The following is a 16,456-nucleotide window of genomic DNA, read 5'->3' as shown; positions in this document are numbered from 1 at the left end:
ACTAGCAGCCCCCTACACTGGGACATCAAGCCTCCACAGGACCAAGAGCTTCCCCTCTTATTGCTGTCAGATAAGGCCATCCAATGCTATGTATGTATCTGAATCCATGGATCCAACCATGCATACTCTGTGGTTGGTGGCTTAGTCCCTTTATCTCTGGTGGTCTGGTTAGTTGATATTGTTCTTCCTATGGGACTGCAGTTATTTTCAGCTCTTTCAGTCCTTCCCCTAGCTCTTCCATTGTGGTCCCTGGGTTCAGTCCAATAGTATGCTGTGAGTATCTGCATCTGTGTTGGTCGGGTGCTGGTAGAACATCTCAGGAAACAGCCATACCAGCCTCCTGTTAGCAGGCACATCTTGGCATCAACAATAGTGTGGGGTTTGGTATCTGGATGGGATGAAGCCCTAGGTGGGGCGCTCTCTGGATTGTCTTTCCTACAGTCTCTGTCCCTCCCTTTCCATTGACAGGAGCATATCTGGCTTAAAATTTTGAGATGAATAGATGGGGACATCCCTCTACTAGGTATTGTGTCTATATACTGGAATTTGTCTCCACATGTTGGATTTCCCTTTGTTGAGTATTTTAGCTAATGTCATACTCATTGGGTCCTGGGTGCCTCTGACTTCCCGAAAGTCTGGGAATTGTAGTGGCTACCTCAGGTCCCCATCCCCTACTGAATAATATTTACTTTTAATTACCTGACATTCTTTTCTACTCTCCTGATACTTTAATATCTGATCCTTCCCCTCCCCTTTTTCAGTCCAATATATCTCTCCCACACAGATAACTCCCTCCCTCTCTCTACATCCTCTAGTTTCCCCCATACTATATAGGATTGAAGTGACTATACTTTTGTCTCCCTTCTTCTTAAGTTTCATAAGATTTGTAGGATGTATCATGGGCATTCTGAGATTTAGGGGTAATATCCACATATCAATTAGAACATAACATATGGGCACTTTTGTTTCTAGGTTGCATCATTCTTAACAATAAAAGAGCTTTTGAGTAAACCACTATCGCTGACCTCAAGCTATATTATGGTGCAATTATTACAAAAACCACATGATATTGGTACAGAGACAGGCAAGTAACTCAGTGGAATAGAATTAAGTCGAAAAATAAAACCAGAGACCTTTGGTCACTTGATCTATGACAATGAAGCCAAAATGATCCAATGGAAAAAGACAGCATTTTCAAAAAATGGGGCTGGAAATTCACACAGGTGCATAGACCCAGGTACAAAGCCACACCTTTGTTTTTCAGGGTTGTGGATGGGATTCTGTGTCTCTATATCTAGGGTTATCTTTAGCTGGCCTTGAATTCATTCTAACTTAATCTTTGCCTGCTTCTCTGTCACATGCCTGTCTCTCTTTTTCTCACCATCAATGTTTTATCTCCCTTTACTGTATCTCCTTTACACACTATGTGTGATTACCCAATACTCACTTTAAAATTAGTGGGTATACTGCTGGTTTTCCCCTTGGCTTTTGCTGACCCCAACATGTGACGTTGCTTGCATCCCACGAACTCTCTAAGGCATGGTCTAAGTTTAGGTGCCAATACATCTGAGCTCTTACCCCATTGAGAGGTAATGTCTGGAAACTTTGGTTCAGTTTTGTTCTTAATCCTGTATAGTCAGGTTATTTCTGTCTCGGTCTCTTTCTCTATCTCAGCCTCTCTGTACTTGTGCTCCATTCCTATTCTTCATCACACACATACAAATGGTTGTAACACATACCCCCCCCACCCCCCCCCCCACCCCCACACGCACACAAACACACACATAAACACTCAAACACACAATTTAGTTTGGATTATATTGAAGTGTTTTCTTTTCATGTTTAAGGCCTTTTTGATTCCCTGCCTTCATTCCTACTGGTTTGTGGGCACTGATGTCAAGTCTACTGCCAGACTTCCACAAACATATTGATGTGCCTACTTCTCTTTGTGACTCTAGGTATCTACTCTTCCATCTATTATCCTACATGTATCTTTGCAAAACTGTCAGCAGGCAGACTGTTAGTCTCTTTGTCCCACTGCTAAGCAAGTATCTATGTTTATGGGTATCAATCTTTCTAAAGAAATATAAAGACAAACCCACAAATTTGATTGGGGGAGAGATACTGATTTATTTTTGAAGATGTTTTAAAACTTGACATGGGAAAAAATTTAAGGTGTGGAAAATTCTGTAGAGAAGTCCTGGGAGAATGCCAAGAGTGGCTGGTGGGAAGTCTGTCCTTAGCCTGAAAGCCAGGGTGTACAATGTGACAGTCCCTGGAGGGAAGCACCTGTGTGTCCAGTCAATCCAAGTCTTAGGTGTTGCAGGTTTTGTGGTGGTGGAATGCATCTGAGGATCACCGTTTTAGAAGCGCTTTCTGTAGTCCTTCAGGGTCTTGGCCATGAGAGGAGCAGGTCTTTTAGCAGGGGCAGTTTTGGTGCCTGTTTCTCCTGGGAGAAGGCAGGAAGCCCTCTGGGCTCCAGAATGGGCAGTAGCCTCAGAAAGACTATGCGGATTTTGGACAGAGGCAACCCCAGTGAGTCCTGACTCTCCTTGTTGGCTGTGGCTAATCAGCTCAGTGAAGAAGGAGACCATCATTGTCTGTCTGGGTTGAGGCCTCTTAGCTCTTGTGCTTTGGATGCAGGCTCTGAGGGTTTGAAACCTCTCCTCTTGGGAACCCTGAAGCTGCAAGGCTGTGTGGGACTCAGGCTGGCTGTAGGATTCCTTGCACCTGTGGGCCTGGAGCCCGGACATCTCTTCTGGCTGCCCAGGACCAGCTTTGTCCTTGCCAGCCTGGCAGTGAGCACCATCCCTGGTTCCAGTGTGCTTCTTCTGGACTCTTGCTGCAGGCCTGCAACCTGAATAGACTTGGTTCTGTTGTTCCTCCTGAGCGCCCATCCACAAGGTGAGGCTTCTTGATCCTGCTGAGAGGAAGATGTCTCCTTGTCAAGTTTCCATTCGAACCAGGCTTGTTCACTGGAGTCAGCCTCTGGAATGGCACAGGCAGCACTGGGACTCAGATCCATGGAATTTCCAGATTCACCTCGAGGCACCTTTGCAGGAGGACTCTGGTCCTTGACTGGACACGGGGGTTCCCATCTCTGCCTCTTGCCCCGTGGACACTCCTAAGAGGAAGGAGAGCAGCACTTCCCATTGAGGCAAGCCCAGGAGGAACCAGCTCCAGGGGCTTCCTCCTGTGCCCAGTTGCCTGGTGGCTGGCACTTTCTGTGCCCACCAAACACAAGCCCTTTGCGTTCCTGTGGCCCAGCCCCGGTCTTTCTGGAGAGGGGCTTGGCCCCTTCCTGCTGCCAAGGCTCCACCAGCCTCGCCCTGGACATTCCTAGGTGCACCAGGTTCTGGACATCTTGCTGCAGCTCAGGGCTCCAGTTTTCTCCTGGATGCGGGCTTTGATTGTGAGGTGCCAGATGTTTGGACCTTTTGTGTGACTTTCTGCTCTTGCTTAAGCAAGAGATTCTGCCTGAGTGGCTGCTGATGCTGCTGCAAAGCCAGAGGTAAACCTCTCTTCCATGTCTGCAGGCTTCCTGGGATGCTTGCTCCTGGGGCTTCTCTTCTGGTGAGGTACTCCGGCCTTCTGTTGTGAGGCCCTTCTCCAAGTCAAAGTCCTGCTTGGCCTGCTGAAGCTGGGGTCCAAGCAGGAACCCAGTGGACCACCGGGCCACTAAGTCTTTCACAAAGGGGAAGAGGAGTTGCTGTTTCTTCAAGGACTTGATGGTCTGTCTGGAGCCAATCTCTGCCAGGCTGTCACACAGAATAGGAAGAGAAGACAGTTCCTTCAGTGTTTTGTAGATCTTTCCTGGGTCAGTCTCCTGGCAAAGGCGATTCAGCAGCTTCTGCAGGATACCTGCCTCGGAGCTTGTCTCCATGACTGTTCCAGAGTACAAGACTGGATATTCTAAGTTCGATCTGCACGCCAGACTCAGCTTGTGATCTGTCTCTAGTCAGGTGTGTGGTCTCCTGAACAGAGAGAGATCACCTAGGGACAGAAGCTCACAGCTTAGAATAGAAGCCCTTGCCTCTCAGGCATCCCTTTTTATACCTGTCCCTGACAGGTGGGACCTCAGCCACGCCCAGTCTCAAGATGGCTGCTACACACAAGGTATGGAAGCCATGCCCAGTCGCCAACTCTCAAGGTTTCCGGTTGGCCTCCAAACAGTGACCTGATAGAAAAAAAAAAAATGAGCTCCTGACTTAAGGACTCCACAAAGTGAGCCTCTGGAAGACCCTCAGTGGAGTTCTAGGGAGAGGCAAATTTCAGGGCAAACCAATCAGCATCAAGGGCACGCCATGGATTTCTGCCTATAACTGCCCAGTGAACGAAAGTATTACATTTTTTTATATATATATATATATATATATATATATATATATATATATATATATGAAATAGAGCAATCTACCAACCAAAACAATATCACAATCAACACCAACAGCAACACCAAAACCAAAATGAAAACCAAAACCAATTAAATCAACCAACAAAGAAAACCGGATGGAATCTGCTCTTGTCATACATTTCCTCATACTGCAAAATGGCGACCCAGCCATGTGACCTCCACCCACTGAGCCTCCCCTGGGCAACAACTTTTGTAGGAAAACTTATTGAAGGCACCTTTTTGCCACAAGCCATTTTCTGTTTCTTCCCAAGACCTTGTAGCCAATGGAAAATCACACAGGTACATGGGACCAGGTGCACAGCCTTTGCATTTCAGGGTTGTGGATGGGATTCTTTGTCTCTATGTCTAGGGTTATCTGCACCTTGCATTGAATTCATTCTGATTGAATCTTTGCCTGCTTCTCTGGCTCATGCCTGTCAATCTTTTTCTCACTATCAATGTTTTATCTCTCTTTTCTGTCTCTCCTTTACACACTATGTGTGATTACTCTATAAATTCGTTGGTATACTACTGGTTTTCTCCTTGGCTTTTGCTGACCCCAATATTTGACCTTGCTTGAATTCCATGGACTCTTTAACTGCTGTTCTTATTTTATGCACCAGTATAGCTGAACACTTACTCTAATGAGACTTAATGTCTGGGAACTTTGGCTTAAGTTTGTTCTCATTTCTGTGTGCAGCAATTTCTTTCTTTCTATCTCTCTTTTTGTTTGTTTTTGTTTGTATGTGTTTTTTTGTGTTTGTATCCTTGTCTTCATTGCACACATACAAATTGACCTAATACACACAGACACAAGATTACTCACAGACATACACACACACACACACACATATACACACAACACACTCACACATTTAAAATATATTTTTTTCTTTTATTGACTTTTCCCTCTCCTTTTGTCTTACACTCTGTTTATTTTGTTTGTGTCCTATTCTTCATCACTCACAATCCCTTAGGTTTACTCTCACATACACAGAGACACACTCTGAAAAACACAGTTTTGTTTTGTTTTTGCTCACTGTTTTTCCTTTGAATATTTAATAGCTTTTAGTTTCACTGCCTTAATTCTTCCTTGATTTTGCATTTCAACACACGCTTATGTGCCTACATCTCTATGTCTTTATATATCTACTCTTTGATATATTATCCTTTATGTGTGTTTGTAAAACGGTGTGTATACTGGTAGTTTATTTGTCTAACTGCTAAGCAAGCATCTATTTTTATATGTATCAATCATTTTAAGGATTATTTTAACACAAACTCACAAATTAGATTTGAAGGTAGATATTGATTTATTTTTCAACATGTTTTTTAAGTTGACAGGGGCCAACCACTACGGTGTGGAAAATTGTATACAGAAGTCCAGGCAATAGCCAAAAATGGCTGCTGTGAAGTGTGTCCATTTCCTCAAAATCAGGGTGTTCTATGTTGCAGTTATTGGAGAGAAGTGTGGATTTGTACAGTCCATCTTAGTCCAGGAGTTTCAGGCATTCTGATGGTGGAGAGCATCTGAGGTTCACTTTTTTGAGAACCTATTGCTTTAGTCCCTGAATATCATTGCAGTATTCTCAAATCATAGCTAAATATAAGGCATGTATAACCCTATAACTTTGATGAACTTATGGAGGATCTTCTGTCCACTAAAGGAAGCACATCACAGGAGTGTGTATGCTCTTTGTAGGTTCTACTTCACATTTCCTTAGAACATAGTGATTTCCAAAAACCTGTGTATTCATTTTCTGTGTTACAATGACTTCACATATGTAACTACAGAAAGAACTGTGAAATTCACTCCTTCCATCAATGTCCATAGTAGGAAAATTGTCTTCATTTATTTTTCCAGGGCTATTGGGTTTTTATACAATGTGCTTTGAACATGATCTCTTGGGGCATTCTCTTTTGTTAAAAATATTATAAAGGGCCGGGCATGGTGCTGCACACCTTTAATCCCAACACTCCGGAGGCAGAGGCAGGCAGATTTCTGAGCTTGAGGTCTACAAAGTGAGTTCCAGGATAGCCAGGGCTATACAGAGAAACCCTGTCTCGAAAAACCAAACCAAACCAAACCAAACAAACAAACAAACAAACAAAAAAAACACCATACCAAAACAAACAAAAACAAAAACAAAAAACAAAAAAACCCCAAAAATATTATAAACATTCCAGACAGTCAAATTATCTAGTATTATAATAGAATGAATTTGCCTTCACAGGAGAAGTTTACATATTCCTGATTAATGGCTAGAAAGTTTAGCCGCTCTAATTAATTATCTACAGGCTTGCTGAGAAAAGACACCAATGATTCTTCAAGGTCTATTGAATAATGTCAGAACTGCATGCCTTCTTCCTTCTTCCCTTCTTTGTTCCCTCCCTCCCCTCAGACCTTCCCTCTGCATACCTTCCTCTCCCCCAACCACTCCTTGCTACTCCACTCCCTTTGTTCCTTCTTCCCTCCCTCTCTTTCTTTCTTCTACTTTTGCCTTTTGCTTCTTTCAAGTGTTGATTTTTACAAAACAGAGAGTTTTATGTTAATATTTTCATACTCTTAGGCTCACTTAAAAATTGTACTTAGCTGGTTCTCTGTTAAGTAATTATTGTATATAATGATTTCAAGGTATCATTATTACTGTTGCTTCAAAAGAAAGACAATAAGATTATACCTGTATCATCAGAGGTATTATCATTGTAGGCAATGGAATGGTACCTGTATTTAAAGACAAATTCACTGACAGTCCTGTTTAAAATTATTTAGAATCACTTCCAATCTCTAAAATAAAAGTGAGAGCAATATGATTCCTAAGTTCAGTGAACAGAAATGGACATTTCATGTGTGTAAAAATCATACATATTTATAAAATACCTTCATAACAAATAATTAGGCTACCAACAAACAACAGATTTCATATTAGAATACCTTAAATCAAGAAGGGGAAAACTAGATCAAGCATAAAATATTGGTAAGGAATTGTAAATTTATTGTTAACCTAAAAATATTTTCTTACATTTTGCCTTACCTTTTTAATTTTATTATATTGAAGGAGAAACAGATCAAGAAGTGCTACTCAGTATATACTATATTGGATAATTCAAGGCAAATATCCCTGTTCTATACTGTAAAAATCCATAGAAACAGATGCTATAATCTTATGCATTCCTTGGTAATAATAATCAATTGAAAGAAATGCTGCAGTACTTTTTAAAATACCATACTATAGCTGAGTAGTATTCCATTATGTAAATGAACCACATTTTCTATATCCATTCTTCTGTCATGGAACATCTACATTTTTTCCAGCTTCTGGCTATCACAAATAAGCCCGCTATGAACATAGTGAAACACATGCCTCTGTGGCATGGTAGGGGCACCTTTTAGGTATATTCCCACAAGTGGTATTCCTGTATCTTCAGATAGATCTATTTCCAATTTTCTCAGGAACCTCCAGATTGATTTCCAGAGTGGTTGTATGAGTTTGCAATCCCACTAGCAATGGAGAAATATTCCTCTTTCTCCACACCCTCTTCAACATCTGTTGTCCCCTGAGATTTTGATCTTAGCCATTCTGACTGGTGTAAGGTGGAATCTCAGGGTCATTTTAATTTGCATTTCTCTGAATGAGGACATCCTGATTTTTGCAGGCAAATATGGAACTAGAAAATATCATCCTGTGTGAGGTAACACAGACCCAAAAGGACATGCATGGTATGTACTCACTAATAAGTGAATATTAGCCAAGAAGAAAGAAAGAAAGAAAGAAAGAAAGAAAGAAAGAAAGAAAGAAAGAAAGAAAGAAAGAAAGGAAGAAAGGAAGAAAGGAAGGAAGGAAGGAAGGAAGGAAGGAAGGAAGGAAGGAAGGAAGGAAGAAAGAAAGAAAGAAAGAAAGAAAGAAAGAAAGAAAGAGAGAGAGAGAGAGAGAGAGAGAGAGAGAAAGAAAGAAAGGAAGGAAGGAAGATAGGAAGGAAGAAAGAAAGAACGAAGAAAAGGAAAGAAAAGAAAAGAAATAAAAGAAAAAAAGAGAAAATAAAAATCCATGCAGAATACACAAGATACAGTCCACAGAATTCAAAATGCTCAACAAGCTGAAGTGCCCAAGTGAAGATGCCTCAGTCCAACTTGGGAGAGAGAAGAAAGCAATCACTAGTGGGGAGGGAGGGAGGGAGGGACTTGTAAGGGAATGCGGACTGGGTGTGGGGTGGTGGGGAGTAGAGGGGAAACTAATCTGGTATTGGGTGAGGGAGAAGGACTGGAGCCCTGAGGGCCAGCAGAATGAATGTAAACAGACAACCCCTGAAAATAGAAGGTTAGGGGAATCCCCCATAATGTACCAGAGACCTGGGAAGTGAGAGACTCCCAGGACTCATAGGGAGGGACCTTTGATAAAATGATTAAATGGAGAAGGAGCTTATAGAGCCCACCTCCAGCAGGAAGCCGGGGCATCAAATGAGGGATGAGGTTGCCATTTTAGTCACACCTCTGATCCATAATTGTTTCTGTCTCAAAGAATTACAGGGATGGAAATGGAGAGGAGCCTGAGAAAAAGAAGGTCCAGCAATAGGCCAAAAATGGGATCCAGGTCAAGGGAAGGTCCCAAAGCTTTATTCTATTACTACAGATATGGAATGCTATCCAAAAGGGCTCTATCAGGACTGCCCTCCAAAAGACCCAACAAGTTGCTGAAAGAGTCAGATGCAGTTATTTGCACCCAACCAATGGACAGAACCAGGTGACCCCTGTTGTTGAATTAGGGAAGGCTGAAAGAAGCTGAGGAAGAGGGCAACCCCGTAGGAGAACCAGCAGAAATCAATTAATCTGGACTCCTGAAATCCCTCAAACATTGGACGACCAAACAGGCAGCATACAACAGCTGATGTGCCTCAGCCCCCAACACACATATAGTAGAGGACTTCTAGGTCTGTGTTCAATCAGAAATGAAGCACCTTCCCATCAAGAGACTGGAGGCCACAGAAAATTTAGAGTTCAGGCTGGGTTGAGGTGAGGGGCATCCACATGGAGATGGGGTGGGGTGTGGAGGAGGTGTGGGATGTTGAGGTAGTTGGATGGTGAATGAGGAGTGGCAGGGAATGGAAAATGGAGTATAAAATATAAATTACAAATAAAATGAAATTAAAAAAATGCAACACTATCAAGTTATCTCTGAGTTATAATTTTCACATGTATAAATTATGAGCCATATCAAGGTGCTTTGGGAAAATCATAAAAAATTGTTCAATTTAGTTACTTTGCCTCACATTGACTGAATTGCTTATCAAAGGAGCGTCAACAGCTGCTATGAATACAAGATGACTCAAAGCAAGCAAATGGAGAGTATGTAAAAGATCAAATGTGGAGCCTTCGTTCTTTGGTTTAAGAAAAGCTTGGGCACTCGGTATGATATTTTGGAAGGAAGTGTCTGGGAATAAATATGAAATCCAAGACAGTCAATACACACAAGGCTTCATATGGTTATTCCATTATCACATTTACCAAAAGCCTACTGACCCTCAATTAGAACTTACAAAACTACTTGTATGACCAAACACAAAATTAGTCAGCCTTAACATAATGGAGATTGTCAAGCAATGCATGCATAATTAAATCCAAAATGTCTTGGGGGCATATTTAAGAAGTAAGTTTTAGTATGGTTGGTCCAAAATGGTCCTATTGTGCAGAAATCATTTCTGGAAGTTCCTGTGTAAACGAAATTGAAGTTACCAGAGTTAATATATAAAATGTAGGACATTCAGTTAAATATAACATCAAAGATGAATAGTTTAGCATAAGTGCTAAGTATTGTGGACATATCTAGAAAACTTCATTGTTTAAAATTAATATTTACCAATGAATCTTTGTTTTACACCACAACTTTAATTAGAATTGAATACTGAATGAAAGACTTGGATAATTTTTTTTTAAATTCCTAGTGACGTTTTCAGATATATATATATATATATATATATATATATATATTTTTTTTTTTCATTTCATGTATGTGGGTACACGGTCTCTGTCTTCAGACACACCAGAAGAGGGCATCCGTTTCCTGTTAATCCATTGAATCCTCCTGAATTAACCAGGAAAAACACTATAATGCTCTCAACTAATATAACTCGTTTTTGACATGTAATCTTTCACTGAATAGGATGCAGTAATCTTAAAGAGTCGGGAAGTTGTTCCAGATTAAAATAGGCAAATCATTAACTTGAATTATGCAATAATCTTAAATGTGATTGATTTCAAATAATCTTCCCTTTACTCTATTAGTTGAGTTAAATAAGTTCATTTATAATAGGGTATAAAGAAAGCAAATGCTATTTGACCGAAAGTAAATGCACACAATATAGAACAATGGTAGCTCACTGTGGTGGTAACTTAGGTACTTTGAAGGCCAAGGCAACTGAACTCTAATGTCACAGCACACAATATAGAACAATGGTAGCTCACTGTGGTGGTAACTTAGGTACTTTGAAGGCCAAGGCAACTGAACTCTAATGTCACAGCTAGTTTGGAATATATACTAAGCACCAGACCAGCTGACATTACATATGGATACCCAGTTAAAAACAGACCAAACACAAATATTTAGGGAAATATCACTATATTTAAAGCAAACAATTCCAGTTAATCTTTAAGTATAATTTTCTTAGTCTACATGCCATCAGTTAAGGACTAGAGGAAAATATGAAACAAAAGGGGAAAGGTTAAGAATAACTTGTAAGACAAAATAATTTTTTTAATTTAATTATTATCTTCTTTTACTTATTCACTTTGCATCCCATTTATTGCCTTGCTCCTGGATACTCCCACCACAATCCTTACCCCATTCTCCCTTTTATTCTCTGAGTGGGTGGAAGACCACTGGGTATCCACCCAACCTGGACACTTAAAGCCTCTGCAAGGCTAGGTGCTTCCTCTCCCACTGAGACCAGACAAGGCATATCAGCTTGAGGAACCACCGTCCCACATGCAGGCAACAGTTTTGGGGATAGTATCTCTTCTAGCTCTTCAGAACCCACATAAAGGTCAAACTGCACATCAGCTACATATATGTGGGAAGGCCTAGGTCTAGTCCATATATGTTATTTGGTTGGTAGTTCAGAATTTGAGAGCCCAAGGGTCCAGGTTAGTTGACTCTGTTGAGCTTCCTGTAGAGTTCTTATCCCCTTTGGGGCCTGTAATCCTTCCTCCTATTCTCCAAGCTCCATCCACTGTTTGGCTGTGGATATCTTTATCTGTCTGAGTCATCTGCTAGGTGGAGCCTCTCAGAGACAACATGCTCCTATTTGCAAGTACAACACAGTATCATTAATAGTGGTAGGGATTAGCACTTGCCCATGGGATGGGTTTCAATTTGGGTCAGTTATTGGCTGGCCATTCCCTAAGTCTCTGCTCCATTCCCCATGCCTGTATTTCTTATAGACAGGATAAATTTTTGTTGAAAATGTGAGTGAGTTGAAGTCTCTATTTCTCTACTCTGGTTCCTGCCTTCCCATAGGAGGTAGCATCTTAAGATTCCATATCCCCAATGTAGCTATCCCCATTGATTCTTGTGGGCCTCCTTTAACATAGGTCTCTGTCTTGCCCTTGAGATTTTCCCCTACCTCCTTACCATCATCAAATGCAGATTTACATTTATTTTCATGGCCACCAGCTATCTCTCCTGTCCTTCCCCAAAACTGAGAACCCCCATTCTCCTCCCATGCTCCTCCCAATTCCTTACTTTCATCTGCCTCTTATGACTATTACTTCCCTCTTCTAAGTGAGATTCAATCTTCCTTCCTTTGGCCTTCCTTCCTGTTTACCTTCTTCGGACCTGTGGAGTGTAGCAGGGTAGCTGTATATACCATTCCTTTGATTTAGGATATGGATTTCTTCACTCAGGATTATCTTCTCAAGTTCTTTCCATTTGCCTGCAAAATTCCTTGTGTGTCTCTTTTTAATAACGGAACAGTCTTTCATTGTGTAGATGTATCTCATTTTCTTTATCCATTGTTTACAGTTTCTGGGTATTATGAATAAAGCTGATATGAACATAGTTGAACAAGTGTCTTTGTGTGATGTTGGAGTATCTTTTGAGTATATGTCTAGAAGTGATACAGCTGTGTCTACTATAAAAAGTATTGTTAACTCTTTGGCTGCTTGGAAAATTTATCTTTGCAGCGTTCCTCAACAGGGTTCCATGTTCACTGCAGCCACCTTCGCCACCCACCACCTCCTCAAATGTAGACTCCTTCAGCTTTCTCTCCAGAGTCCTTGAACCCAACTAATTCTTCACTTGCTGCATCAGGCTAATGTCATGCCACACCAAGCCAGATAGGGCAGTGGACACCGGCTTGGAGATCACCATTGAGGACTTGAAGGAGAAGAAGGAAGTTGTGGAGGAGGCAGAGAATGGAAGAGAAGCACCTGCCAATGGGAATGGTGATGAGGAAAATTGGGAGCAGGATGCTGACAATGAGGTAGATGTAGAAGAGGAAGAAGGTGGTAAGGAAGATAAGGAGAAAAATGAGGAAACTGAGGCTTGATGGGCAAGCAGGTAGCTAAGGATGATGAGGATGAGGATGTTGACAGGAAGAGGTAGAAGACTGATTAGGGATCACTGCACAGTAAGAGGAAGAGCTAACCTTACTAAGCACTGTGACCTACTCACTCTTCACTTTCTGTCTCAGAATTTAAATCTGGACACCTTCAAGCAGAGAAGCAAGTCCTGCTTGCTTCTACTTTATATTTGTTTTTCCGCAAATTTCAATTGATCACAGTTCTTCAAATTATATAAAATAAATATACTACCTTGTAGGAATTATAAATTCTTGAAGCTTTAAATGGTTTTAATTTTTTAATAAATAAATAATTTTTAAAATTTATTTATTTCTTAATATTCAGATACTGCAAACTTTACATTAGTAAAGACAATCACCTGGCTATAGTTTTCATAGGAAAAATATTTAATACTAATTATAAAAAGGGGAAAAGGAAAATGTTCTTTACATCAGCATACCATAGTAAGTTTTAGAGGAGCCATATATTATTTTTAAAAACTTGCCCAAACAGACTCTGCACAATGTGAAAAGTATATTTAAACTGAAACAGATACTATCCCTACAATGGATTGTCCTTCTCATGACTACTTTTAACCTAAGTGTTAAGAAATATTCATGCATTTTTTATTTTGCCCCCTTCCAAGAGCATGCAATATCTACATTGATCTAGGCAATCTAAGAATAATGATTAATTTAGAAAATGCCTCACAGGCTTGCATAAAGGGCAGCCTTGTGTAGGTTGTATCAAATTGACAAGAAAAGCCAACCAAGACACTTGTATTGCACACTACATGCATTCATACTAAATATTATTAAAAACAAAATACTCTTTTCTAGTTACATTTTTATTTTTATTTTAGGTAATAGGTTTTAAGTTAGAGTGAATTTTAAAGGAAAAATGCAATGCTATCTTAACTACCTTCAACTTAGATATTATGTTATTGAGGATATATAACCATTATGATTATGATTATACATTTAGTGTTTTATAAATATAATCTTTGTCAATATAGGATAGCTACAAATTTTTTGGAAACTCAGAATGGTACAAAATGGAAGATGGCTTTTAGCCACAAGATGTCATCATTTGACTTTAGTGAAGTAACAGTGACTGACTTGAGGCTTCTCACTGCTCAGAAAAAGAGAAAGCAGTCTACTCTACTAAACCCAACAATAGTGACTTAGTCTACTGTCTTAACCCCTGTTTACCTGTGTAATATAACTTTCTATTCATTTGAAAATGCTGGAATTAATGAGAACAGGGATCTAATAATATATTTAAAGTAAAGGATCCACTTTGTTCTCAAGGTTATCGTCTATGCAATCCTATTCCTACTTATTAATGAACAAGTGATTGTCATTTCTGAGAATATGAAATAAGCATTCAAAACTCAATTTAGCTCTATATTCTCAGGAAAATAAAATATAAAACTCAGAAAAATCAAGGAAAGTATATATATACTTTTTCTGATATTAAGTCACCTTAAGTTTTCTTGACATAGTTCAGAAACAGGAAAATAAATTCCATATTTAACAGTGGAAGCTTAACTGATGATAAGTGGGAGACATGGCTGGCATTTTCTCTTCTCACTATATCCTTGATTTGAACTCAAATCTGGTGATGTTTTCCTGCTGTTTCATGAGGAAACGACGATGCAGTTATGACAGAGAATGTGAACAGCTCACATTTATGACTAATGGATTTTATGGCATTTTGAACATGAAATTTCAATCCCTGTTCACAACCAGAATGTATTTCCTATTTATGTAAATAGTATTTGCAGAATGTAAACAATTTGACTCAAATAAATCTTTACTACCGTTTTCTCTATTATTTTGTCTAAGTATTTTACAGAACTTGAGTAGTAGAAATCCATTTCAATCTCAAGAACTCATTGTTACATTTCACACTCTTGGCAAACTTTCTACTATTTATATAGGTACAGTTTTTTTTTTTTTTGCAATTGAAACACGAGGAAAGGGAAATCAATTGCCTATGGATTCTGGACAGTATAATTCCCAGTCAGATACAAGAAAAGAAAAGTTTACGTCTGAGCGTACCATTTCGTAGTGGTATAAATGTTAGGCATTTTAATACATTTTCCCTTTTCCTTTTCAATATCACTCTGACTATGCAATGTTTGAACTGTGTGTTAAACTATGTTTTAAGATAAAAACTCTCTGTACATTTAAGTGTTAAGCATGATATTTATATACTGGAGAGAGATCATTACATAGGGATTTAAGGAATATAAATTATATTTTGAAGGCAACCACATAATATTTTATCATTGTTTTCATAAACTTATAGAGTATCATTTGCTTTAATATTGTTTCCAGATTATAAAATCCCAGTTCTCCTCAAAGTCCAAGGTCATTTTACTATTTGGAGAACAATGAAGCCTTAATTGCTGATAAAGGAATGAACAGGAAAAAAAAAAGGAATGGATAGGACAGTTGAATATTATACATATATTTCTAAGTAGATATTATTTTATAGCAATATTAAAATTCACAGCCATATTGAGTGGAATTTGGAGAGGTTTTCCATTGGCTGCATCTCTACAGATACAGGAGGTCTTAGTCTTTATCATCTACATGAGAGTGGTGTGCTTATTAGAATGGGTAAATTAACAGGCACATCATTATCATGCCAAGTCTGTAGGCTAATGATTTTATCTGAGTTTTATATCATGTTGATTTGCTTATCTGTAAAAATTCATATGTTTACATTTGTGGTATGATATAGAATCCTAAAAATGCTTTAAAATCCTCCATTCTATCCTATTCATACCCTCCCCCCAAATTTAAAAACCACTAATCTTTTACTATCTATGTGGGTTTTCCTGTTTTCTTTAATGTCATATATTTGAAGTCTTAGGGTTTGCAGCTTTTGTGGGTTTCTTTTTTATCGACTAATACAATTTAAGATTTCCGCCCATAGTTTGCTAACTCATTTGTTTTAGAGTTACACAGTATTTTATTATCTGTCTCATAATGTATTTAGCCATTCACCAACAGTAAAGCACTTGGATGCATATTTTTGGGTATTCTGTATTCAAATCATTTGTTTTACTAGCAAGGACTAAAATTCTGGAGTAACAAGCTAAGAGTATGTTTATTTCGAGTTGTCATTTACCATCATATCAACCATACAAGAAAACTTCAGTTTGTCCTGACCCTTGGGACAGTCTAACAAGGTCTGAGGAACCACTTGTGGAGAGAATGGGGGACTAGAAATACAAAAGAACAGACAGCAAGACAAATGGATCTGATCAAACTGACAAATTTTATTTTTCCCATGCAGGTTTTATCCCCAATAGAAACAGGATATGGGGAGGGGGATGATGCAGAATCCCTTTGTTTCTGGGGGAATACACCTGTTCCCAAAAGCAGGATATTGGCTATGTAAAAAGTTCAGCAGGAGGAACAGAACAGAGTGGGTTGCTAGGTAACTACCTGTCCACAAGATCTATAGCTATTTGTTCTTAACCGGGGGTAGTACTT

General features: G+C 39.4%; 1 pseudogene; it reads right to left on the bottom strand.

Moving 5' to 3' along the window:
- Positions 1-2,363: 2,363 nt before the first annotated feature.
- Positions 2,364-3,883, bottom strand: LOC147002432 (uncharacterized; annotated as a pseudogene).
- Positions 3,884-16,456: the final 12,573 nt, after the last annotated feature.

The sequence above is a fragment of the Mus caroli genome, unplaced genomic scaffold, assembly GCF_978045245.1.
Source record: "Mus caroli unplaced genomic scaffold, Mus_caroli_1 scaffold_10, whole genome shotgun sequence".
In the NCBI taxonomy this organism is placed as follows: domain Eukaryota; kingdom Metazoa; phylum Chordata; class Mammalia; order Rodentia; family Muridae; genus Mus; species Mus caroli.
The sequence above is the reverse complement of the archived record's forward strand: the minus strand, read 5'-3'. Positions and strand labels throughout refer to the sequence as shown.